Source organism: Rousettus aegyptiacus, unplaced genomic scaffold, assembly GCF_014176215.1.
Source record: "Rousettus aegyptiacus isolate mRouAeg1 unplaced genomic scaffold, mRouAeg1.p scaffold_m13_p_9, whole genome shotgun sequence".
Classification (NCBI taxonomy): Eukaryota; Metazoa; Chordata; class Mammalia; order Chiroptera; family Pteropodidae; genus Rousettus; species Rousettus aegyptiacus.
In genome coordinates, this window is record NW_023416312.1 from 40,312,296 (window position 1) to 40,340,039 (window position 27,744).

At 34.4% G+C, this 27,744-nt stretch overlaps 1 protein-coding gene across 3 annotated transcripts in view; it reads left to right on the forward strand.

The window, feature by feature from the left end:
* Positions 1-27,744, forward strand: part of LPAR4 (lysophosphatidic acid receptor 4) — a 430,666-nt gene that overhangs the window by 266,284 nt on the left and 136,638 nt on the right. Inside the window, exons 4-5 of one of the 3 annotated variants that reach the window (XR_004952855.1) lie at positions 18,685-18,837; positions 26,530-26,692. The exons of the other annotated variants lie outside the window; for them this stretch is intronic. The gene's annotated coding sequence lies outside the window, so the exon portion shown is untranslated. Of the gene's footprint in view, positions 1-18,684; positions 18,838-26,529; positions 26,693-27,744 lie in introns of those variants that run through there. 3 annotated transcript variants of the gene reach the window in all.

Below are 27,744 nucleotides of genomic sequence, written 5' to 3' on the forward strand. Positions count from 1 at the left end.
TCAGAGCTAGCAGTAAATTCAACATTGTAGTCAGGTCTAGGCTTTTCTTTCAACATCACAAACAAACTTTGCTTTGGCCATGATTACCATGGTGCTAAGAGAGATATGCTTCTGTGTCTGTTCTTCAATTCAGGCTACTAGAAGTTTTTCCATGTCCGATATAGGCCCTTCCCAAATTTTTGTTAGATTCCTTGCCTTCAATGAAGCAGATCATTTAACAGCTTCCATTACTTTGTTCTTATTTCTTCAGGATTGTAGCTACAGTAGAATGGGACTTGCCTGACTGGCAAGCAGTAACTATTACTAATTTCCCATCTTCACAGTTCATAAACATTTTTAATTTTATTTCCAGGTCAATAACTCAGTGTACCTGTTACTGTCAATATTAGCAGTAAATTTTGTATGCTTATGAGCCATGATGAACAAGACAACATGAGATTAAATCAAGCACAAGAGAAAATATCGCAATCAATATGTGCAGTAAACATGAGATTATGAGTATGAGGCTGTTGCTAGCATAATATGGAATACAATTTTATAGCAAATTTTTTTATAAGTAGAAAGAGTGCATTCTAAAATAGTGATAAAATTATAGTATAGTAAACACATAAATCAGTAACAGTTGTTTATTATTATTATCAAATATTATGTGATATACATAATTGCATGTGCTATACTTTTATATGACTGGAAGGGCAGTAGGTTTGTTTACACCAAGACCACCATATACATATGAGTAATATGTAGCACTATGATGTTACAATAGCTGTAATGTCACTTGGTGACAAGCATTTTTCAGTTCTATTAGAATTTTATGGAACCATTGTCATATATGTCATTTGTGGTTGACAGAAATGTCATGTAGTATGTGACTGTATATCCATTTTAACAGCTACTCCATCCACCAGGGTTTTTAATAGAAAGACATAGAGGTAACTTTCCAAACTTAGAATAAATTTTTACCATAGGCACAAAGGCATTTTCAAAGTAGGTACAGAAGATGCAGCCTTTAAGATCCCAAAATTTACTCCTAAAAATAGCCTAAGAAAGAAATCTCTTGTTGTCATAGAAAGTAAAAAGTGTTTGTGAAAACTCAGAGTCTCTAGTTTCCCACAAAAGTGAGATGTATCTAATTACAGACCCATTAATCTCTGATGCTGGGCATGAGATATGGGAATATGACTTTTTCAGCACTGACAAGGGATCAAGAGGAGAGATACTAAAACTCCCTTATGGCCTGAGGGAATAAGTGGCCATAGATCAATTTTGTTTAAGACAAACTTCCCTGACAATTGGCATGGTGGAAACATTTTTTTGCTCATGTACTTTGTGTTTCAGGTTCCTTTCCTGATTGCTAGCCACCAGATAGACCAGACACTCTGCACTCCCTCAGCAGGCAAAAGCCAAAAAGAAAATGTATTACTGATTATAAGCTATCAGGACATAAAATGAGATAGAAAGAGAATCTCATCTGTTTTTGTTGTTGTTGTTTGTTTGTTTGTTTGTTTTTATTGGTGCCCCATAGCAAAGTTTGCCCAAACAAGCACCAGTCCAGGGAGAACAGTAAACTCCCTGGTCTTTGAGGCTTGGTTTCAATAACAGGCTTATAGGACGTAAGCCTGTGTCCTACCATATGCTTCTCATTCTTATGACAAATGACAGAAAAGACAGACAAAGAAAAACAATAACTATCTCTAGGAGAGAAAAGATTAATTAAAATCGAGAATACTCAAAACAAAAGTCACAATAACAAACGAACTAGTTTATATAAATGTTTTCCCTTAATAATCTAAATCTGGAAAGAGAAATATAAGGGGAGATTCTTACCACCCTCACTTGACTGGACCCTACAGGAAGAAATCTAAGAAGTTAACTCTAAGAATTGTCACCTTTTATTGGTTTTGTCAGACATCTTAAGTTCTCAGCAGCAGCTTTGGCAGTAAGTGGGGTATGCCAGGTATGCCAGTCAGTGGTATCCCATTCTTGTCTCTAGTACTGGAGAGGGCAGAAGACGTTTTCTCCATTCTCTTAGATTCTGTGGCTGGGCCTGAGAAGTAAACTGACAAAAGATGGATTTACAGGAGACAAGCCAAACAAATTTTATTAAACGTTAATATTTTTAGGTGGCACGAGAGCCTTTATAGAACAAAAATGGACACCCAAAGAAGTGGATAAGCCTATCAGGTTATACATATACCATTCAACAAAGAATGAGGATTGTGCAGTTGTGACAAGACAAAAGAAAAAAGGGATTTGGACTAGGGTGGCAAATTGTGTAAAAATGGCTAGAAAATATATAAGCACTCGAATGAAAAATATAAATTATTTTAGTAGGTTTGTTTGTACATACTCATTTCAGAATCAACTCTCCATGTCTGGCGATAAAATGTTTCTCCTCTTTCTGGTATAGGAAGACCTTTCTCATGGGAAATTTTATGTCCTGCTTATAGGTAGAAAGGAAAAAGTCAGAGAACACCTCCTGTGCTTGTTTCTCAAGAGCCTTACATTCAAAATAATACTCCAAAGTGGTTAGTTTGGGGTGGCATGTTCTGATCCTCTTTAGTCAGCAAGCTTCGTTATTAATTTACAATATAGGCTAATAAATCAGCTAAATGGCAAAATCTGAGTTACTAGAAGTAATGATAACATTTTAATGATTTTAACCTTAAAGTTGAATGCATTTGAACTACTTCGAAATTTTGTAGTTTTTTCATTTATTTTTAAAGAGTAAGGATAACAACTATTCGTGTTGCCTTGAAATATCTAAAATTGAGAAAAGATGAGGTCATGAAGATTATTTTTTTAGGTCAATCTTACCCACACTTATCAACTTAATTATTTACTAAGATTAGAAAATATCAGTAACACCAATAATTTAACATCTGTAGAAATACCTTGTAACGCAAAACAGCTCTAGAATGAAAAACATAATGTAATTGTTGTTGTAAGCTGAAAGATTCTATAAATGTCAATTAGTTAAGTAGGTTGATCATATTGTTTATATTGTCTATATCTGAACAAGGGGATTAATCTCCACTATTAACTGTGAGAATCTGATAGAGCTCCTGGGGGTGAAACTACAAAAGTATGGGAATCCTTCGATGACAAGTGTTTTTATCTCTGGCTTGTCCACACTGAGACTTCATCAAGTCATCAATTACAGTTCAGATTTTCCTACCCTGGTGCTGATTGCCATAAGTGATTCCTCTTGAGGGAATAAAAATATAAGAAAATCATATTTGACCTAATATTAAAAAAAACCTAAAAACAAAACAACTAGATATAAGACTCCCAATCCACATTTAAGCCAACTTGCAAGTAGAGACAGATTCTATTTTATAGAATACCTTTAGGTCAATTACAATAATATTTCAATTAGATTATGTTTCATATGTAAAAATTTATATTTTATTTTAAATCTTTTAGCAAAAATACCATCATCTTAATTCTCTTTCTATAGCTAGGTCTAGAGAGTATGCATGGCATAATTGGGATCCTAAAGATTTTTTTTACTACTATTAGTTTCAGTTATATAGTACGTTGGCTAGATATTAATATAGTTTATAAAATGATCCCCCCGAATACTCTGTCACCCATATAGCTCTATACATAGCCATTAAAATACTACTGGCTGTATTCCCTATGCTGTACTCCGTATCCCCATGACCATCTTTCAACTACAGGTTTGTTCCTCTTTAACCCTTCATGCATTTCTCCCAGCTCCCAATCCCCCTCCCCTCTGGCAGTCACAAAAATGTCCTCTGTATTTGGGAGCCTGTTTTCATTTAATTTTCTCTTTTGGTTCCTTAGAGTCTGCATAGAAGTGGAATCATACGGTATTTATCTTTCTCAGCATAATGTCCTCTGGGTCCATCCATGTCATTGCAAATGGTAGAATTTCATTTTTTATGGCTGAAAAATATTCCATTGTATATATGAACCATAGCTTCTTTATCCAATCATCTGTTGATAGGCATTTAGGTTGCTTCCACATCTTGGCTATTGTGAATACTGCTGTTGTGAACATAGGGCTGCATAAATCTTTACAAATTAGTGTTTTCTGTTTGTTTGTTTTTTTGTTTGTTTGTTTTTGGATAAATATCCAGAAGTGAAATTGATGAGTCAAAAGGTAGTTTAATTTTTAGTCTTTTGAGGAACCTCCAGACTGGTTTTCATAGTGGCTGCAGCAATTTTCAATCCCACCAACAGTGTGTGAGGGTTCCCCTTTCTATACATCCTCGCTAACACTTGGTTTTTGATTTATTGATGAGACCCAATCTGGCAGGTGTGAAGTAATATCTCATTGTGGTTTTCATTTTCACTTCTCTGATGATTAGTGTCGTTGAGCATCAATATGTCTATTGATCATCTATATTTCCTCTTTGGAGACATAACTATTTACATCTTCTGGCCATTTTTAAATTGGATTGTTTGTTTTTTCTGGTGTTGAGTTGTATGATTTTATAAATAAATTTTGGATATTAACTTCTTATCAGATGTATCATAGGTAAATATCTTCTCTCATTTTGTAGATTGTCTTTTTATTTTATGGTTTCCTTTGCCATGCAAAAACTTTTTAGTTTGATGTCATCCCATTCATTTATTTTTTCTTTTATTTCATTTGCTCAAGGAGATATATCCAAAAAGAAGTTACTATTAGCAATATCAGAGAGTTTACTGCTTATTTTTTCTTCTAGAAGTTTTATGGTTTCAGGACTTACATTTAAATTTTAATCTATTTTGAATTTATTCTTGTACATAGTATAAGAAGGTGGTCCAGTTTCATTTTCTTTTAAGTGTCTCTCCAGTTCCCCCACATCATTTATTAAAGAGACAGTCTGCCCATTGTATGTTCTGGCCTTCTTTGTCATATATTAAAAGAGCATGTAGACATGGATTTATTTCTGGGCCCTATTCAGTCCTATTGATCCATGTTTCTGTTTTAATGCCAATATCATGCCGTTTTCTGTTTTGATTACTAGAGGCTTAGAGTAAGTTGATAATGGGTACTATGATATCTCCAACTTTATTCTTCTTTCTCAAGATTGCCGTGGCTATTCATGATCTTTTATGGTTCCATATAAATTTTTGGATTATTTGTTTTAGTTCTCTGAAAAATGTCATTGGTATTTTGATAGGGATTACATTGAATCTGTAGATTGCTTTGGGTAGTATGGCCATTTTAACAATGTTGATTCTTCCTACCCATGAGCACAGTATATGTTTCCATTTATTTGTATCTTCTTCAATTTCTTTCGTCAATGACATAATTTTTGAGATCTTTTACCTCCTTGGTTAATTTGATTCTAAGATCTTTATTGTTTTGGATGCAATTATAAATGGAAATTTTTTCTTAATTTTTCCTTCTGAAAGTTTATCATTGGTGTATAAAAATATAACTGATCTCTGGATATTAATTTCGTATCCTGCTTCTTTAATGAATCCATCGATCACCAGTGCTAACAGTTTTTGGGTAGAATCTTTATAGTTGTCTTTATATGGTATCACGTCATCTGCAAATAATGACAGTTTTCCTTCTTCCTTTCCCATTTGGATGCCTTTTATTTTTCTTTCTTGTCGGATTGCTGTAGTTAGAACTTTTAATACTATGTTGAATAGAAGTGGTAAAAGTAGACATCCTTGTCTTGTTCTTGATCTTAATAAAAACATTTTTAGCTTTTCCCCATTGAGTGTGATGTTAGCTGTAGGTTGGTCACATATGGCCTTAATTATGTTGAGGTATGTTCCCTCTATTCTCACTTTGCTGAGAGTTTTTATCATAAATGGATGCTGGATTTTGTCAAACACTTCTTCTGCATCTATTGATATGATCATATGAATTTTATCTTTCAGTTTGTTAATGCGATGTATCTCATCAATTGATTTGTGGATATTGCACAAACCTTGCATCCCAGGCATGAATCCAACTTGATCATGGTTTATGATATTTTTAATGTATTGCTGAATTTGATTTGGTAATATTTTCTTGAGGATTTTTGCATTGATGTTTTCTTTTTTTGTAATGTCTTTGTCTAGTTTTGGAATCAGGGTAATAGTGACCTCATAGAAAGAAGCAGGGAACCTTCCCTCTTGAGTTTTTTATAACAGTTTGAGAAGAGTAGGTGTTAGTTCTTCTTGGAATGCTTGATATAATTCGCCTATGAAGTCATCTGCTTCAGGACATTTTTTTGTTGTTGGGGGCGGGGAAAGTTTGACTACAGATTAAGTTTCGTTGGTGGTAATCAGTTGGTTCATATTTCCTGTTTCTTTTTGACTCAGTCTTGGAAGACTGTTTCTAGAAATGTATCTATTTCTTCCAGATTGTCCAGTGCGTTGGCATATAATTGCTCATAGTATTTTCTTATGATCCTTTGTATTTCTGCGGAGTCTGTAGTTACTTCTTCTCTTTCATTTCTGATTTTATTTATTTGGGTCCTCTTTTTTTCTCAGTGAGTCTGGTTAAGGATCTATCAATTTTGTTTATCCTTTCAAAGAAGTGGCTTTTGTTTTTATTAATCTTTTGTATTTTTTTAGAATCTATTTTGTTTATTTCTCCTCTGATCTTTATTATTTTCTTCTTCTTACTCACTTTGGTCTTTGTTTACTGTTTTTTTTTCTAGTTCTTTTAAGTGTAAGGTTATTATTTATTTTAGCTTTTTCTTGTTTCTTGAGGTAGGCATGTATTGTTATAAATTTCTCTCTTAGGACTGCTTTCACAGTGTCCCATAGATTTTGAGTCACGTGTTTTCACTTTCATTTGTCTCTAGGTATCTTTTGATTTCATTGTTAACCTATTCATTGTTTGGTAGCATGTTATTTAACCTCTATGTGTTTGTATTTTCCATTTTTTTTCTTGTAGATGATTCCTAGTTTCATATCATTATAATTGGAGAGGATGCTTGATATAATTTCAGTCTTCTTAAATTTATCTAGACTTTTTTTGTAGCCTTACATATGGTCTATCTTGGAAAATATTCCATGCATGCTTGAGAAGAATGTATATTCTACTACTCTGGGGTGAAAAGTTCTGAAAATATTAATTAAATCCATCTGGTCTAGTGTGTCATTTAAGCCTGCTGTTTCCTTGTTAATTTTCTATCTGGAAGACCTGTCCATTAGTGTCAATGGGATGTTAAAGTTCCTTATTATGAGTGTATTACTATTGATTTCTCCTTTTATGTTGGTCAATAGTTTTTTTATATATGTAGGTGCTCCTATATTTACTAGGGTTATGTCCACTTGTTGTATTGATTCCTTTATCATTATGTAATGCCCTTCTTTGTCAATTAGAGCATTTAATCCATTAATTTAAAGTGATTATTGATGTACATAATTATGGCTATTTTATTATTTCTATTTATAGTTTTTTTTTTGCCCCTTCTACTATTTATAGAAGTTCCCTTAACTTTTTTTGGTAATACTGGCTTGTCGGTAATGAATTTTTTAAGCTTTCTTCTGTCTGGGAAACTCTTTATCTCACCTTCCATTTTAAATAATAGCCTTTCTAGGTGGAGTACTCTTGGTTGTAGATTCTTGTTTTGCATAACTTTGAATATTTCTTGCCAGTCCCTTCTGGCCTGCAAATTTGTTGAAAATCAGCAGACATTCTTATGGGAGTACCTCTGTAAGTAACTAGCTGCCTTTCTCTTGCTGTTTTTAAAATTCTTTCTTTGTCTTTAACCTTTGGCATTTTAATAATGATGTCTTGGTGTGGGTCTGAATTTCTCTTGCTTGAGTCTCTTTGTGCTTCCTGGACTTGTATGTCTAATTCCTTTGCCAGATTAGCGAAGTTTTCTATTGTTATTTCTTCAAATCGATTCTCAATCCCTTGTGCTCTCTCTTCTTTTTGTACCTCTGCGATGTGGATATTAGTACACTTGATGTTGCCCAGAGGTCTCTTAAACTATCCTCATTTTTTAAATTCTTTTTCCTTTTTGCTATTCCGATTGGGTATTTTCTGCTACCTTATATCCCAACTCTTTGATTCGATCTTCTGTTTCATCTTATCTACTGTTGATTTCTTCTAGTGTATTATTTATTTTAGCTATTGTATTCTTTATTTCTGACTGGTTCTTTTTTATGGTTTCTAACCTTTTTTTTATGCTTACTATTTCTCTGTTGAAATTCTCATTGAGAACATCTATTCCCCCCCCCCCCGAGTTTGTTGAGCATCTTTATAACCATTGTTTTGAACTCTGTCTCTAGTAGGTTGTTTGGCTCCATTTTGTTTAGATTACTTTCTGGAGTATTTTTCTGTTGTTTTATTTGTGACATATTTCTTTGGTTTCTCATTTTAGTTGCCTCTCTGTGTTTGCTTCTGTGTGTTATAAAGATTTGTTTCATCTTTCAGCCTTGGCCAGCTGTCTTTATGTGGTAGATGCCCTGTGTTGCCCAATGGCACAATCCCCCTACTCACTTGGTCCAGGGGCTCTGGATGTGTTCTTTGTGTAGCTTGTGTGTGTTTTTCTCTTGTAGCTAAGGCTTTATTGTTGTTAGCACATCAGTGGATGGGTTTTACTTTCAGGATGACTAAATGTGGGAATTGGTTATGCCCACATGGTATGAGTTACTATGTGGGGCTGACCCCACAGAGTGGGATTTTCCCTAGCAGGTTTGTGTACTTGTTGAGACCACCCTTTTGGTGAATCATTTATGGGAGTAGTTTTGGTCTGTTGCCAGCCTCTGGGTGCATTGGTTTGTGACCCCTTGGGAGGGGTTCTCCAGTAGACCAAGGTCAGCTACTGGTTTTGATTGCTCAAGAATATCCGGTGGGAGCTACAAACAATTTGCATTGGTTGCTGCCTATCCTTTATTCATAGGTAAGTAGGAGAGACAACACCGTAAGCCATAGTCTGGTTTCCCCTACTACCAAGCCTGGAGTGGTTTGGCAGAAGGACCAGTGTGTCTCAAGGCCTGAGTCTGCCTTTCAGTTTCCTGGAAGACTCCACGACTAGAAGGGACTTTGGGTAATATATGAGTTGGGTGGTGCAGGGACCCAGGAAATCACCAGGATGTATTGAGAAGATTTCCCCTGACTACTGCAGTGTCAGTTTTTATGTCAGCACTGTCTCTGTGACTTCTTATAAAAGTCTCAGTTCTGAGCAAGGCCAACAATGCCCACCTAATGCCTGCACACATCTAAGATCTGTTCAAGATATACTGTAGCTCGAGGGCAGGGGATTGTGGCCTGCCATTGAAAGTCTCTCCTGGGATGCACAGGCCTTGCATGGGTCGCTCGAACTGAGTGCTGTTGTTTGCTGCCAAATTTGTGTCTCAGGGAAAGTACAAGGTGGGGCTGGCTGTCTGGGAACAGGTAATTTGTGGGTTTGGTGGGGCAGGGGTCTCAGGGAGATACAGAGCCACTAGGTCAATACAGCATCAAATTTATTGCCAGTTCTGAGTCTGCAGGTTCTCACAAAAGTCACAGATTTCAGCAAGACCAACTGCCATCTGTAACAGGTTTACAGATACCTGTGATATGCCCAAGCAACACAGTAGTTTGTGCTGGCAGCAATGATCTACCAGCAACTGTTATCCCCAAAATATGTGTGCAGTGCTAGTTGAGGTCTGATGTCCATGCGGAATGCATGGCCCCCAGGAGGGGGCAGAACGGGGATGGCTGTCCGGTGACAGGCTGACCCAGGCGATTTTGGGGTTGGATGTGGTGAATTGATCTCATTGAGCTAATGCAACTTCAGAATTGGCTGTGTGGGAAGAGGGTTTAACACAGGCAAGATGGCGCCTGTCTATGGACTGCCCCAGAGCAGGGCCTGATGAAGGAACAATGGTGGCTGTCTCTCCAGTCCTTGCTCTGGTGCCCCCCAATGCAGTCTTTCCTCATATGTCTCTTGTGTCTCCTGAGCCACCTACCTCCACCGGTGTGCAGGGTGGGTGTCTACAAGCAAGTGAGTCTGTGTGTAGGCCCTTTAAGGAGGTGTTCTCCAATCTTTTTGGCACCAGGTACTGGTATTTCTATGAGAATCTAATGACTGATGATATGAGGTGGAACTGAGGCAGTGATGCTGGTGCTGAGGAGCGGCTGCAAATACAGATGAAGCTTCACTCGCTCTCCTTCCATTTACCTCCTGTTGTGTGGTGTGGTTCCTAACAGGCTACAGACCAGTACTGGTCCATGGCTTAGGGGTTGAGGACCCTTGATTTAAAGGAGATGTCTGGGATTTCAGTTTTGTTCTGTCTCACCCAGATGGCCAGAATCCCCATTGATTTTTACAGTCAGGTTTTTTGGGAACTCTTCTTTCATGGCTGAGACCCTGACCTGGGAATCCCCTGTATGGGGCTAGGGCTCTTCTCTCCTTCAGGAGGTCTCTTTCTCCTGACGCTCTCCCTCCTGACGCTCCACCAACATTCACAGGTGTGTGACCACTTGGTTTCACATGTCTGTGAATCCTACTGGTCCCAGTGTGGCTCCTTGTTTTTGTCATCAGATATATGTGCTATGATCAGCTAGATATCAGGTGATTGTCTATGCTGATTATTTTATAATTTGGTTGTAATTTTAATATGGTCCTGAAAGGAGGCAAATAATGCTTTTAACTAGTTTACCATTTCAAACCTCTCCCAAGAATTTCAATTATTCTTCTTCTGATGAATATTAATATAAAATAATAGTAAACTATCCAATGAAATAGCTATATCTCCATATTTGAACTCTGAAAAAGTTTACTTCTAGATATTACCTATGGATTTGAAATAAAACATATATTTTGTTTAAATATATTTTTAATATTGCTATTTAATCTTTTAATTATTTTAATTGAAAATAAAAAACAACGATATACATTTATGTACATATATGTGAAGAAATTACTTTTATGTATTTATATTCCATAGAAAGTCACTTTTGTTATATGAATGTTAGGAGTAAATCTTATTTTTTATTTATATCTATTTTCATTCAATATTTTATTATCTCTTTAAATTATTACTAGATTTCTATATTTTCTTATAAGTGAAAAGCAGAAAAATCTACTTTAGCTCTTTGTTAGGTGAGTCATTTTGAGAGTGATTTTATCCCCCACATTAGAGAGAATCCACAACCAAGTTTAAAATAAAGCCATGCCTCCCAGCCAATGACTAAAAGCAGCAGAAATATTAAGAGAGTTTTATTTTTGTGAGATGGGATTTTTCTGACAAATGACTTTTGCTTGAGGACTTCCATGGGCCTAGACAAAACTGTTTATAGAACTGCAGTCTAAGTCTATCTGAAGTCTATGGTCTAAGAATCTTTCTACCTAATCTTCCTTACTTGTCTGTCTCCTTTATAGGAATTGGATCTACATACTTCTTACAATATTATTGACTATATTCTCTGTGCTATACTTTACACTCTCATAACTATATTGTAATTATCAATTTGTTCATTTTATTTTTTAAATTCCACGTATAAGTAGAATCATATAATTTCTGTCTTTCTCTGTCTGACTTATTTTATTTAGCATAATACCCTCTAGGTTCATCAATGTTATTGCAGATGACAAAATTTTATTCTTTTTAGTGGCTGAGTAATTGTGTGTAGTAGAGCCTTGATTGCTGTTGGCACATCAATGGGAGGGATTGACCTTCAGGCTAATTAGTTGTAAAGACTGGCCATGACTACAGTGGAGGAGTGGTTATTCAGGGGCTGACCCTACAGAACAGTATTCACTTTAGCGGGGTCCTGTGCCTGCCAAGTCTATCCTTTGGGTGTGTCATTTGTGGATGCAGTTGAGTGGTGCTCTGGAATGGTCTAAAGCTGTACACTTGGAGTGTTGGTTCTGAGGCCTCTTTAAAAGGGCTTTGTAGAAGGCCAAGATCAGCTGCTGCCTGTGATTATAAAAGACTGTTCTGGATAAGGAGACTATATCTAAACATGGAATCTGACTCAGGCAGAATTAATTCTTTAGATTTTCTGTAAGTTCGGTTCTATATAACATTTTAGCTTTCAAAACTTAAAAGTTATTTTAATTTACAGTTTCGTATGGTTTTTTTTTCTTTGTCTTCCTATTTTGGCTGCCTTTCTGTGTCTGTTTCTCTGTACTAAGCAAAGCTCCTAAGTCTCCAGGTCTCATTAGAGTGACTTTGGGTAGCAGGCATCCAGTGGCACAGTCCTGAGAGGGTTTCAGCTGCAGGCCAAATTTAGCTCCAGCCTGTGCCCCTCTGGGGCCACCTGTTAAGATTCAGCAAGAAATCCACAGATGCTGTGCCTATTGTTGCCTCAAAAGGCCATGCCAGAAGCCGAGGCCAGCTGCCACCAGTGTGGATCTTGGAGCTGCTCAGCCAGGCGCACTGTACTCACCGAGGACACAACTGAATGTGGCTTGGGTGGGGCCACGAGTTGAGGGAGGCAGTTTCAGGGAATCCTCTGGGAAGAGCGACCTCTGTTATCCAGTTTGATGAAGTCTCAGCTATGGTGGCACTGCTTCCGCACAGTGGGAGAGGGTAGGGCTCAACAGAGGAACAATGGATACCATCAGCACTTCTGTCTTGGAGAAAGCCTTGCCTCTGGCCTTCACTCCAACAACTCAGTGTTCCCCTGTAAGTCGCTTGTGCCCCTCAAGCAGCCTACCCAGCGCTGGCACTCAGAGCGAGTGAGTCCATCATTACGAAACTCTGGTCGTGGACACAGCCCCTTTAAGAGGAACATCTGCAGCTGCCACAGCCTCTGTCCCACTCAGACACTTGGGACCGGGCAGCCTCGCATCTTTACTCCCTCCCACCTCCTACTGTTGAAGGGTGACTTTTTATTTCTCTCCTTAGTTGTAGGGCTTCTGTTCATCTAGATGCCGGGTGATTCTGCTTGCTCGTTGCTTCATGTTTTTGTCACAACTTTGATTTGGTTGCAAGAGGAGATGAACAAAGCTTGAACCATCTATGCCATTTTGCCTGGGCTCCTAATTCAAAATTGTTTAGGTAAATTTATTTCCTTCTTCCCAGAGTTACATCTGCTATATTTTGTCAGATTGAAAACACCAACAATTGAAAAATACACCATTATTTTATGCATCATTAAGGAAAAAAAGGCTGTAAATTAAATATAATGCTATCGATCACTTGGAACATTTTCAATACTTATTTTAAAAGGTTTTTATACTTAGACATAATTTTTTAACATATTGCTCTTATTCATACATTAAAAAGGAAAATACAAGTAAAATAATTTGGTTATGGTAGTTCTAAAACTACTTTACACTTTATAGTACCAATTTTCTTATATTCCATTACAGAATGACCAAAATTTATTTTTTATATAATATTCTTCTTGCCATCAAGAACTTTGTTAATGCAGCATTTTTTTAGAAGAATCCATAAAATAACTACAAGCATTAGTACTGGGCTCTTATACCAGCTTTAAAATTATTAGAACTATATTTTGATTCTCACTTTAGAAATGCTGCTGTATAATCTGATATCCACCTCTATCCTGCTCTTCCCACAACTGTTCAGTTTCTATAGGTTAAAGCAGTCCATTATGATGAAGTCAAACCGCTTCATCATAATCTTCAAGCCTATGCCATCCATGCCACATGTGTTGGTAAAGCTGATGCTTTTGTTAGAAGCACAAGTTCAGGCAATAACTATTAAATTACAATTGCCACCTGGACAGCATCGATTATAAAATGTCCTTGATTATGAACTACATCTCAATTTTTGATATGTAAAAATGTGAAAAAGTGGTTTGCAGAGTCCCAGCCACAACACCGAAATGCACAGTATAGAACGGTGAGTTCGAAACCAAGAATTAGTATTTAAATTATTCTTCCTTCTGACTCAAAAACACAGTATAAATATTTTGATTATAGTGTAAAAATTATCAATTTTTTACTTAAAAAACAAGTAATGTAAATTCTAAGTAATAATTTTGCTGAAGAAGTGCTGGCAGCTGAGATTGAAAAATTAGTTCCTTATTAAAACTAAATTTTAAAATGTTAGTGCAAATTGTTATAAATATTTTCCCATAATTTTTAAAAATTATTATATAGGCTACCAATGTCTTCTGCTGGAGTCATTATCAGACCATATTGAATATAAGAGTTTAGAGCACCTTTGAATTTTGTGGTACCATAAAGGCTATAATACTTTACTGTGATTATAATAAACAGAAAGTTATAATAAACAGAAATAATATTTTCTTTCACATGAAAACACTATATTCTAGTCTTTGGAATGACCTTAGGCAATTTTTTATGAGGATATTATTCTCTGCTCAATTATGTTGACTGTACAATTATGCTTCTGAATCTAATAAAATGGATGTATTCTCTTTTTATTGTAAATAAAACTATTTTTAGTTTTAAAACTACAACAAGAAATGTGAATTCCTTCTTTTCCCTTGGTCATAATCATTGATATGACAAATAGTTTTAAAAAGCTGAAGATGGGACAGGTATATTTTATTATTATTTTAGAGCTATACTCTGATTATTTATGGCTACATTTCAGTAGCCATAAAACAGATGCTAAACAGTGGATTAAAAAAAAGTCAATAAAATTCTATGGGAAAAAGCAGTAAATAGTTAAATTACTTTTAAAGCTATACAATTCAAGAAATTTAGTTATCTAAGACTGTCGTATTCATGTGAAGAATAAGTGAGACAGAACTATGGCCGTGGTATAATTTCTTGACAGGCTTTAGAGATAATCAAAATAGTCTATCCTGTCATTTTATAAAAGATGTTTGACTCAAGTACGTTCAGAATTCGAATATTGTTTGGAAGGTTTTTAATGAATGAGTAAAATGGTATACCTGTGCGCTCTGTGGTGTGTGTGTGTGTGTGTGTGTGTGTGTGTGTGTGTGTGTGTGTACCTTTTTTTCCCCTTAAAGAGAGTGAACATACTTTCCTGGAAGAAAAAAAGATTACAAAAATAACTGAAAGTAAGTTGGCAAGGTTTTGTGTAAACAACTCTTCTGAAAAGTGTCCATGAAAATAACTTTTATGCCTTGAAATCTAAAATGTTATATAGAACCAAACTTACTGAAGAATCTAAAGAATCTAAAGAATTAGTTCTGCCTGAGTCAGATTCCTTATTTGGAAATAGTTTCTTTATCCAGATCAGTCACTTAAAATCAGTGACTAAAACTGTGGTCCCAAATTAAGCTTAGTTTTATTTCTGCCTATGTATTACAGTTTTATCAAAGCTAGTCACAAAAACTACTTATGGTAATTCTGGTACATATATCTCCGATTATTATGAGTTGACTAAATAGGGAATAAACATTAATATGTTCATCATTTATCTGACATATCTCTACATCACATTACTTTCCTTGAATAATTGGCTGACTGCTGTCTCTTTCAAAGCCTCTCAATATAATTCCACTTATTCTTTATTTATTTGATGTGATGGCTAAACCCGTCCTAATCCTGAGGTTGCATCATAATTGTATTAAACACAAACTTCTTACAATAGTTATAATTCCTTTGTCGTCCTCCTCAAACTTAAATGAACATACAAGTTATCTGAAGATGTTGATATAAAATACAGATTCTGATTCAGGAGTTTGGGATAAAACCTAGGATTTAAAAAAAAAATTCTTATGAGCTCTTATGTTAACGTTGCTGGCTGGAGAAGCATACTTTGGATAGCAAGGCATTTGAGATTCTGGTTTCAAATTCTGTCTTTTCATTTTATAGTCTGTTCCTAAAATATACTCTTGTTCTTGTGTATACTCAATCTCTCTGTCTTTTACACATATTCATACACATAATTGTGGTAACCTAATTGTTTGCTATTGTGCGATCAAATCTTATCCGGACCTCATCAACCTATATATACAGATAAGGACCACAGTAAGAGTAATAAGCCAAATGTCACTGGCTTTTGATCTACCTATCCACACAGGATAGTTGTAATCTGTAAATATTTCTGGAGTATACAAAAGTATCTATTATGCATACAAGAAAGCCTATTTCTATAGATCATCATTATCTCCTGCTGCCCCAAAGCAATGGAGTCTTCAAGATGGTAAATCCATGGTATCCCAGGTTACACTAGGGAAAAGTAACTTTTTTTTCTTTTTGCATAAAAAATATTAGAGTATCCAAGTATTTCTGCTTGTATCACAGATTTTTCTGTAAGTTATAGTGTTAAGTGACTATCGGTTTTGGCTTAGAGTTTTCTTACACTCTAGAAAATTTGTCTTTAAGTTTAAGGGGAAACTGGGTAGAAAAATTAAGTCAAGTAGAAAATAATATCTCCTTAATGATGATAATAAATGTTTGTTATTTGATCGGGGTAGTCATACCTAATTGCTCTTCTGTAAAACACACACACACACACACACATATGAATAATCCTTAGCATTTTTATACAAATGATATTCTATCCACCATTTTGTTAACAGTTCCCCAGAAAAACCCATGTAACAGTGAATCTCAGGTCATGAGGAATCTGGCATCACAAGTTGAAATTAAAATTACTATCACCCGTTCTTTAGATATCAATTTATACTTTTAAAGTAATGGACTCAGTGCTGCCTCCTCCAAAATGCCTTCGATAAACATTCTTTTTTAAAAAAATTTAAGTAGTTGGTAGACAATATTATATTAATTATGTTAGTTTTAGGTGTACAAAAAAATTTCAAAATGGATTACAGAATTTAACATAAGGCCTGAAACCATAAAACTCCTTGAAGAAAACATAAGCAGTAAATAATTTGACATCAGTCTGAATAATATATTTTTGGATATGTCCCCTTAAGCAAGGGAAATAAAAGCAAAAATTTTAAAAAATGGGACTTTATCGAACTAAAAACTTCTGCATAGTGAAGGAAACTATCAACAAAACAAAAAAAAACCCTGTTGAATGGGAAGAGATATTCCCATATAATATATCAGGTAAGGAGTTGATATTCAACATGTATAAGAAACCCATACAACTCAGTAACATGAACAAACAAACAATCTAGTCAAAATGGCAGAAGACATGAAGAGACATTTCTCCAAAGAAGACATACGTATGGCCAGCAGACATATAAAAAGATGCTAATCATAGGAAAATGCAAATCAAAATCATAAGTGATACCACTTCACATCGGTTAGAATAACATTTGTCAAAAAGTCAGCAAATAACATGTGTTGGCGAGGTTGTAGAGAAAAGAGAATCCTTTTGCACTGTTGATGGAACAGCAAATTGGTGCTGCCACTATGGAAAACACTATGATAAACTTAATTTATTCTTCATTCTTTCAACAAGCTTACTAACCCATTTATTATTGTGATATTACTTTTATAATAATTAATTTTCAAATATGAATATTTTCTTTTTTTGACCTTTCATTTTTTTTTTGAGTGGGTAACACTTATACCATCTCTATTACATGTGATTTTATTTTATTATTTTGTTGAGATATAATTTACATGTAACATTGTATAAGTTGAATGTATACAATGCACTGATTTTGAAGCATTTATACATTGCATTGTGATTACTGCCATAGCAGTAGGTAACACCTCTATCACATCATATAATTATGTTTTCTTTTTCATAGTGAGAAAAATTAAAATTTAGTCTCTTAAGAATTTCAAAATTTATAATACAGCATTGTTGACTATGATCACTATGCTTTGCATTAGATATCCAGGACTTATTTATCTAGTAGTTGTAAATTTGTACCCTTAAACAGCATCTTCCCAATTCCAACACCTCTCAGCCCCTAGTAATTACAATTCTACTCTATGTTTTTATAAGTATGGCTTTTTTAGATCTCACATATAAGTGATATTATGCAATATTTGTCTTTCTATGTCTAACATCTCACTTATTGTGTCCTCAAGGGTTATCTATGTTGTTGGAAATGGCAAGATGATCTTCTTTTTTGTGGTTGAATGATATTCCATTGTATCTCTATCTTTATCTACATCTAAGCATATCTATCTATCTTCTTTATCCATTTTAAAAATAAGTACTTAGGTTGTTTTTGTATCTTGGCTGTTGCAAATAATGTTGCAATAAACATGGGAGTGTGCATATCTCTTTGATATCCTGTTTTTGTTTCCTTTTGACATACACTCAAAAGTGTAAATATTGGATCATATGGTAGATCTACCTTTAAATTTTTCGAGAAACTTTCATATTGTTTTCCATAGTGGCTGAACCAATTTATATTTCGCCAAAAGTGTACAAGGGCTCCTTTTTCTCCACATTCTCACCAACACATGTTATCACTTGTCTTTTTTGATAATAGTCATTTTAGCAAGTGTGAGGTGATATCTCTTTGTGGTTTTGATTTTCATTGCCCTCCTAAATATGATGTTGAGCATCTTTTCATGTACTGTTGGCCATTTGGATATCTTCTTTGGAAAAATGTCTGCTCAGTCCCTCTGCCCATTTTTAAATTAATTTTTAGCGGGTATTGAGTTGAATGAGATATTTATTCCTTATTAGTTATTTGGTTTACAAATATTTCCCCCCATTCCATAGGTTACCTTTTTACTTTATTAATGGTCTTCTTTTCTGCACAGAAGCCTATAATTGATATAGTCCCATTTATTGATTTTGCTTTTGTTCCTTGTGCTTGTGGTGTCATATCTTAAAAAATCATTGTCAAGCCAATGTCGTGAGATAATAGAAAATATATATTGATCTCTGTCCACTATTCCTGGCACAGAGCTCCTGACAAACTCATAATTTCCTAAGTGATAAGAGTACTTAGAGCATCTTTTGTTATCTGGTCTTTGTTTCCAGGTGGATGAACACATCCATATACTGGTAAAGTGATGCACCTCAACTCCATAAGAACAGAAGCTCCTGATCTTGGAAGCATCCCAGACCTTTGCCTCATGTATATCTTCATCAGGCTGTTCATTATTATCCTTTATCATATCTTTTAATATACTGGTAAGTGTTTCCCTGAGTTCTGTGAGCCAATCTAGCAAATAATTGAATCCAAGGAGGAGAAGAAGGAGGTCATGCAAACCTCCAATTTGTAGAAAAGCTGGATAAAAATTGTGGGTAACATGGGGACCTACTATTTACAATTGGCAGCTAAAAACTGAACTCTTAAACCTGTGGGATCTGTCTCCATGTAAACAGTATTAGAATTGTGTTAAATTGTGGGACAGACTTCTGTTGTAAAGAATCATTTGGTGTGGGGAAATAAGCCCACACATTTGGTTTCAGAAGTGTTGTGAGTATGGTAGTATTCTGAGAGTAAAGAAACATAGGAGAAATACTGAACTGAATCTTTCTAACTCAAATGACAGTTTTTTTTCTGTTTTCTTTTAGGAGTTTTAGGGTATCAGATCTTATGTTTAAGTGTTTAATCTAGTTTGGGTTAATTTTTTGCGAGTGGTTTAAGATAAGAGCCCACCCAATTTCATTTTTCTCCATGTGGCTAACTCGTTTTCCAGCACTATTTGTGAAAGACACTATTCTTTCCACATTGAATGATCCTGGCTCTCTTATCAAATGTTAATTGACCATATATGTGAGAGCTTATTTCTGAACTCTCTAGTCTCTTACATTGGTTTATGTATCTACTTTTACTCCTGTATCATGCTGTTCTAGTTTGAGTAGCTTCGTAGTATAGTGTGAAATCAGAAAATGTGATGCCTCTGACTTTGTTCTTTTTTTTCTCAAAATTGTTTGGCTATTTGAAGCCTTTTATGTCCATAAGAATTTTAGGACTGCTTTTCCATTTCTATAAAAAAAATGCCATTGGAAATTGGTAGAAATTGCAGTGAATTTTGGTAGTATGAACATTTTAGCAATAATATTTTATCTGATCCATCAACACAGGATACCTTTACACTTGTGCCTTCTTCAATTTCTGTCATCAAAATCTTATAGTTTTCATTCTACAAATGTTATACTTGGTTAAATTTATTCTTCTGTGTTTTTTAAAAAATATTATTGTAAATGGGATAGTTTTATTACTTATTTAGATGTTGTGTTCTTAGGATAAAAACAACACTAATTTCTGCAGGTTAATGTTACATTCTGAAAATTACTGAATTTGTTGGTTAGTTTTAACAGGTATTTTTTGGTTGAGTCTTTACGATTTTCTCTATATAAAATTATACCACTTGCAAATAATAACAATTTTACTTCTTTCTTTCTCATTTGTATGTTGTTGTTGTTATTATTATTATTATTATTATTGTGACATTGGTTAACAAAATCTAGTGGATGCCTTTTATTTATTTATTTTGTGTACTATCTAATTGCTCCAACTAGGACTTCCAGTAACATGTTCAATGAGAGTGAGGAGAGTGGACACTCTTGCCTTATTCCTGACTTTAGACAAAAATCTTTTAATTTTTCATCATTAAATATAATGTTAGCTGTGGGTTTGTTACATATGGCTTTTATTATGTTAAGATATGTTCCTTCTATACTCAATTTGTTAAGAGTTTTTATCCTGAAAGTTGCATTATGCCAAATATTTTTTCTTCATTTATTGAGGTTATATATTTATTATTATTCATCCTATTAATTTGGTGTATTATATTTATTGATTGCATATGTTAAACGATCCTTGTATTCCACTTGGTCTTGTATAATCTTTTCTATGTGTTGTTGAATTTAGTTTGCTAATACTTTGTTGAAAAAAATTGCAATTATTCCCATCAGGAATATTAGTATATAGTTTTCTTTTCTTGTAGTGTCTTTATCTGGCTTTGGTATTAGGGTAATGATGGCCTAATAAAAGGAGTCTGAAAGTACCCCCTCTTCTTTAACTTTTTTGGAAGCATTTAAGAAGAATTAGCATTACTTACTTTTTAAATGTTTGGTAGAATTTGCCAGTAAAGCCATTTGGTCTTGGGCTTTTCTGTGTGCGGAGTTTTTTGATTAATTATCAATTTTCCTTACTCACTATTGGCCTGTTCAGATTTTCTATTTATTCCCAATTCAGTCTTGATAGCTTGTATGTTTCTAAGGATTTATCTATTTACCCCAGGTTATCCAATTTGTTAGCATATCATGGTTCATAATAGTCGCCTATGATTCATTGTACTTCTATAACATCAGTTGCAATGTATCTTATTTATTTTAGTCTTCTTTTTTTTCTTAGTATAAGTAAAGGTTTATAATTTTTAATTTTTTTTTAAATCAGCTCTTTTGTTGATCTATCATCTTCCTGGGCTCTATTTCATTTATTTCTGCTCTGATCTTTGTTATTTCTTTTATTCTGCTAAATTTTGGCTTAGTTACTTTTTCTAGTTTCTTGAGGTGTAAATCTCTTTTCTTATTTAATAGAATTTTGTATTATTGAGAACAGACTACACATATACAAACACATACAATTACTATTTGCAGGACAACTTTGAAAAATGCTTGTTGACTGAACAGAGTGAAGGGAAATTCTGTATGCAAAGAATGCAAAAAAGCAGGATGTGTTTTTTATAAAAAATGTATAAATGGCATGAAGTATAAAGGATATGTTTTAGTCGAGAGAAAAAGGAGAGTAATTTCTCTTAAAGTAAAATAACTGGTTGTTAAAGCGAAAGAAAGGGAGAGAACAAAGCTTGAATGGACAGAAAAATGTAGAATGTTTCTTGGAAAGAAATTTTACGTTGTATGGTGAAGCTGGCTTAGATTGAATGGATTTATTTATAAGGTTTTTGTTTTGTTTTTTTAATGAGCTCAATAGTGTACTGATGCAAAACTAGAGTTTGGTTTTCTTGTTAAATTAACAAAGTTTTATTAAATTATTGGTTTGCTCTTAATAAGGGATTATAAAAAGTTTTCTTTACCCTTTAAGTAATCCACCTAGGAAAAAATGATTCTGTGTCTTATCAGAATAATTTCCTGTGTTCTATCATGCCTTTCATTATTTAAAAGAACAAAGTCTTCTCACTTCTCACTTAAAAACAAAAACAGCAACAAGAACAAAATATTAAGAGAAATTATTTTTGTTCTTAAGACATACTGTAATGAGCAGACTGAGTTTTGTGAAAGAAGTGCAGGTTGATGTAAGTAAAGCTCTGGAATCCACTTATTCCCTCTTGCATACAGATGTGGATGCCACAGGGAGAGAAAGCTTTCCGTTTAGAGAAAGGCTAGAATTCAAGTGCCCAAATGGACTTCATTAATGAACTCAGGTATCTAGAAATACAGGAATACTCAGAAAGTATTTGTAGGATGAAGTTTTCTATTTCAATAGAGCTCTCAAGATGCACTAGCGGCTGTAAAGGACACAAAAATCTTGTCAGTTTTTTTTTTTGATCCTCTAACACAAATATACAAGTATTTTAAAAAGAAAAAAAAAAGTGCTTCCTTTCTGGATATATTGAAGAATGTCCCACTAGAAAATACAATGTTGTGTTTTGTTTCGTTTTGTTTTGTTTTTAATTAAGACAGATCCGGTAAGAGCCTAGTAGAGGAGGATATAATCTGTCTGCCTTATGTGTCTATAACTATTGTAGTGCAGGGAGATAGAGGACCACATGCTGGGAGGAACACTAACTCAGTGGCATAACTTGGAGCAAAATCTGATGAAAATGATTGTATAGGTAGTCAGGTGAATCAACTAACTGGAAGTGTATCCCGCAGGTCCAATTTGGAAATTGTACCAAACTTCCAAGCACCTGGTAAAACAGGGGAATTGGGCACCCCCTTTATATGTACTCCTGAAAAGAGGATTACCAATATCGTGCTTTATCATTTGCCTTACTATGAATACTTTTATTTTTTCCTACTCAGTTTTGCAGGTCAAATAATGCCAGGGAGACCACAGAAGCAATGTTTACCAATGTATGCATAGAACACAAAAGTATTGACAATACTGGTAAATCTGACATATATTAATATTAATGAGCACAACACTAATAATAACAATAAAACTATTATAAATGTCAGAGAATTTAGTAGCTCACAGGAAAGAGTTCAAAATAAACAATTAGCATCAGTGGCTTCTGAAGAAATAATAAAGCTCTTTTTTTATCAACTTGTGCTTATATCTATATTCTTTCTTTCCTTCTACTTTTCTTGGTTTTGCAGAGGTGATCTTTTTCTACCTTTTGAAAATAAATATTTAATTTATTTAGTTTTGATATTTCTTGATTTTTATTTCTTCTTTTTTCCATGTTTTGTAATTGTAGTAAAATAAACGTAACAGATTTTTACCATCTTAATCATTTTTAAGTGTACAGATTAATGGCATTTAAGCGCATTCACATTTTTGAGCAAGCATCACCTCTATCCATCTTCAAAACCCTTTCATCTTGCAAAACTGAAATTCTATACCCATTAAATAATTCCCCACATGACTAGGTACCTCGTATAAGTAGAATCACATTATTTCACCTTTTATATCTGCCTTATTTTACTTGGCATAATATGTTCATGGTTTAACTATGCTGTAGCATGTGTCAGAATTTATTGTCGGGGCTGAATAATATTCCATTGTCTGTGTACACTACATTGTGTTTATTCATTTCTCTACCAATAAAGGCTCAAATTGATTCTATCTTTTCGCTATTGTAAATAGTATTACTATAAACATAAGTATACAGATATTTCTGAGTCCTTGGTTTCAATTCTCTTGAGTATATTCCCAGGAAGGTGATTGCTGGATCATATGGTAATTCTATTCTTAATCTTTTGAGGAATTGCCAAATTGTTTTCCATAGTAGCTATACCATTTTGCATTTCTACCAGCAGTATACAAACCTTTCCATTTTTAACCCTTTATCAAATCAATTATTTGAAAATATTTTCTCCCACTGAATAAATTACCTTTTCACTCTGAGTGTGTTCTTTGATGACCAAAAGTTTCTTTTTTTCATTTTGTTTTGGCATAGTCCAAACTATCTATTATTTTTTCTTTTGTTGCCTGATTTTAGTGTCATATGAAAGAAATCATTGCCCAACCCAATGTCATGAAGATTTTTCCTTGTTTTCTTCTAAGAGTTTTGTAGATTTAGCTCTTATATTTAGGTGTTTAATCCATTTTGAGTTAGCTTGTGTATGTGGTGTAAAGCAAGGGTTCACCTTTGTCCTTTTGTGTGTTGATAGATATCCACTTTCCCAGCACCATTTGATGAAAAGACAGTCTTTTCCCCACTTGAATGGTCTTGGCACCTAAGTTAAAAAATTATTGACCATAAGTGAGAGGCTTTATTTCTGGACTCAGTATTCTATTTCACTGATCTATATACCTATCTTTATGATATTACCACACTGTTTTGATTAGGGTAGCTTTGTAGTAAGATTTCTAATCAGGAAGTGTGAGACCTTATTCTTTTACAAGATTGTTTTAAATATTCATGATCCCTTGAGATCTCATTTGAATTTTAGGATGGATTTTTTTTTTTTGCAAAATCCTTATTGGGCTTTTGATAGAGATTATATTTAATTTGTAGATAGCTGTGGGTAGTATTAACATCTTAATAATATTATGTCTTCCAATCAATGCTCATGGGATGTCTTTACACTTATTTGAGCCTTTAATTTCTTTCAGCAATATTTTACAGTTTTCAGTAGAATAGCGTTTTATCTCTTGGGTCAAGTTTACTCCAAAGTACTTTTTTTATGTTATTGTAAGCGGAATAGTTTTCTTAAATTTCTTTTCAGATGTTCACTTTTAGAATATATAATAATGCAACTAATTTTGGAATATTGATTTGGTATCCTGTAAATCTGCTGAATTTGTTTATTCTAATAGTTTCTTTTTCGTAGAATCTTTAGGGTTTTATACACATAAGATTATGTCATCCATGAACAGAGATAATTTTACTTCTTCCCTTTCAGTATGGATAATTTTAATTCTTTTTCTTGCCTAATTTCTCTGTCTAGAACTTCTGTTATTATGTGGAATAGACTTAATAAAAGTGACCATTCCTGTCCTAAATCTTATCTTAGAGAAAAAGCTTTCAGTTTTTTACTGTTGAGTATGATGTTGGATGTTTTTAATTACCTTTTTTTAATGTTTATATAGTTTTCTACTATTTCTAGTTTACCATTGATTTTTTGTTTTTTAATCATGAGACCATGTTGAATTTTGCCAAATTGTTTTTCTGCATCTATCGAAATGATCACATTTTTCCCTTTATTTTGTTAATGCTGTGTATTACATTGATTGATTTCAGTATGTTGAACCATCCTTGAATGTAGAAATAGCTCACATAGTCATGGTGTATAATTCTTTTAATGTTCTGATAAATTCTATTTGTTAGTATATTTAAAGTTCAACTGCAGCTTGTGCACCTCCGGGGCCACCTGGTAAGAGTCATCAAGGAATCCACATACGGCTGCCACCGTGCTGGACTTACAGGTGTCTTGAGGAGTCAAATCTGAAACCAAGCCCAGCTGCTAGTAGTACAGGGTTTGGGACTGCTCAGCAAGAGGTACAGGCCAGGGCCGGATGCTGCTTCTTTGGGTTTTGTGAGCCTTTGAGAGAGTCTATGAAAGTCCATAGCAGAATCCAAGACAGGCTGTTTGTATAGAATAAACCACTGGAAGCAGCTTAGGTGGTCCACAAGTTGAGAGATGCAGAGTCTCAGAGAACCCTCTGGCAGGAGCGACCTGTGTTATGTAGGTTGACTGACACCTGTGTCTGCAGGATGGAAGGGTGCAGGGCTCAACAAAGGAACAATAGCTTCTAACTGCACCTCTGTCTGGGAGCTAAACACTCCTCCAGCCCTCTCCCTAAAGCCCGACTGTTCAGCGCCTCCCATATGTCCCTGATGTCTCTCGAGCAGCTTCCAGCACTGGAACTCAGAGTGAGCAAATACATCAGTGAGTAAGACCAGATATGGGCCCTTTAAGAAGAAGGTCTCTGCTTCCCGCATCCCTTCATCTCATTCAGTTGCAACCTCCACTGGTTTTCACGGCCAGGGGTTGTGGGGACATCTCTTCTTGGCACTGGAACTCTGAGCTGGGGAGCCCAGTGTGCAGCCGGGACCCCTCTATCCACATGTTGGAGAAGGGACTCTGCAGCCAAGATAGCCTTCCTGATTCCTTATCTCCACTCTCAGTCATGGGACCGGGCCATTTCATATCTCCACCCTGCCTCCCATTTTGAATTAACCTGTTATTTGAGGTGACCTAATTGTAGGGCTTCTGTTTAGCCAGACCTCTGTCGACTTCGCGTACTGATTGCTCTGTAGTTTTGTTATAATTTGGTGTGGTCGCTAGAGGAAGCATGTACAGCTTTTACTTCTATGTATGCCATCTTGAATCCTCATCATGAGATTATTTATTACTGATTTTAATCTCCTTACAAGTTATATATCTCTGTACCAATTTTCTATTTCTTTATGATTTTGTCTTGGTAGGTTGTGTTTTTCGAAGTTTGTCCGTATCATTTAGGTTATTTAATTTCTTGTCATAAATTTGTTCAGAGTACTTTCTTATAAATCTTTTTATTTGTGAAAATTGGTAGTACTCTCCCCTCTTGCATTTCTGTTATTATTATTTTTCTTTTTTGTAATTCAAGTTTCTTTTTGTTTCTTAGTTAACTAATGGTTTCTCAATTTTGTTGATCTTTTCAAAGAACCAAGTATTGGTTTTGTTGATTTTCTCTATTATTTTATTATCTATTTTGTTTATATCTTCTGTAATCTATTTTCTATACATTTTCTATAGTACTTGGCCAGCATCACCTCCAACTACCAGGGCACACATGATAGTACAAGCTACCACACCTACCCTCATCCTGGCTGCCTGGTTAATGAATGGGACCTTGTGCATCTCCCAGCCCAAATAGAAGAGGCCACTCATGGTGACTATAGGCCTTCATTTTCTAGTTCTTTAAGGTACAAATTTAAGTTTCCAGTTTGGGATTTTCTTTATTTTCAATGTAAGTATTTACAATTACATTCCATAAATTTTGTAACATTGAGTGTTCATTTTTATTTATCTCAAGATATTTTCTAATTTATCTCATAATATATTCTTTAAAGTATTGTTTTTATTAATGTGTTCTTTAATTTCCACATTTTTGTAGATTTTTCTAGTGTTTATTGTGCTGCAGATTTCTAGATTTCTTTTCATTGTGAATGAAAATTTTCTTTGTATGATCTCAATTTTTAAAAATTTATTGACTAATTTCGTGAACTAATATGTTATCTATCCTGATAAATATATTTCCATGTACATTTGAGGGAAAAAAATGTATATTCTGCTTTGTTTGGTGTAGTTTTCTGTATAAGTCCGTTAGATTCAATTAGTCTATAGTGTTCCTTAGAACGTCTATTTTGTTTTTGATATTCTCTCTGGTTGTTCAATCAATATCAAATAAAAAGTTTTGAAGTTTCCTCCTATTATTGTTGAGGTGTCTATTTCTCCTTTCAATTCTGTTAATATTTGTGTCATATATTTAGAAGCTCTGATGTTTGGTAAATTGACCCTATAATCATCATATAATTCTTTTTATTCTCTTCTAACATTTTTAAAAATTTTGTCTGATATTAGAATAACCAATTCTGCTATCTTTTTGTTATTACTGTATGGAATATCTTATCCCGTCCTTTCAACCTATTTTTTTTTCCTTAGATCCAAAATGAGTCTCTTTCAGAGAGCATATAGTTAGATAATGTTTTGTTTTGTTTTTCTTTCTACAATTCTATGTCTTTTGATTGGGGGAGTTTAATTCATTCATATTTATATAATTATTGATAAAGAAGGAGTTTCTACTGTCATTTTGTTATTTGTTATCGGTATGTCTTACAGTTTTTGTTTTGTCCTTCAGTTCCTTCCTTACTGCCTCCCTTTGTGTTTCTGGAGATATATTATGTTCCTTCAAATGGGTGGTATTTCTCTTTGTTTGAGATCAGTAGATTTTTGTTAAAAATTAGGCCT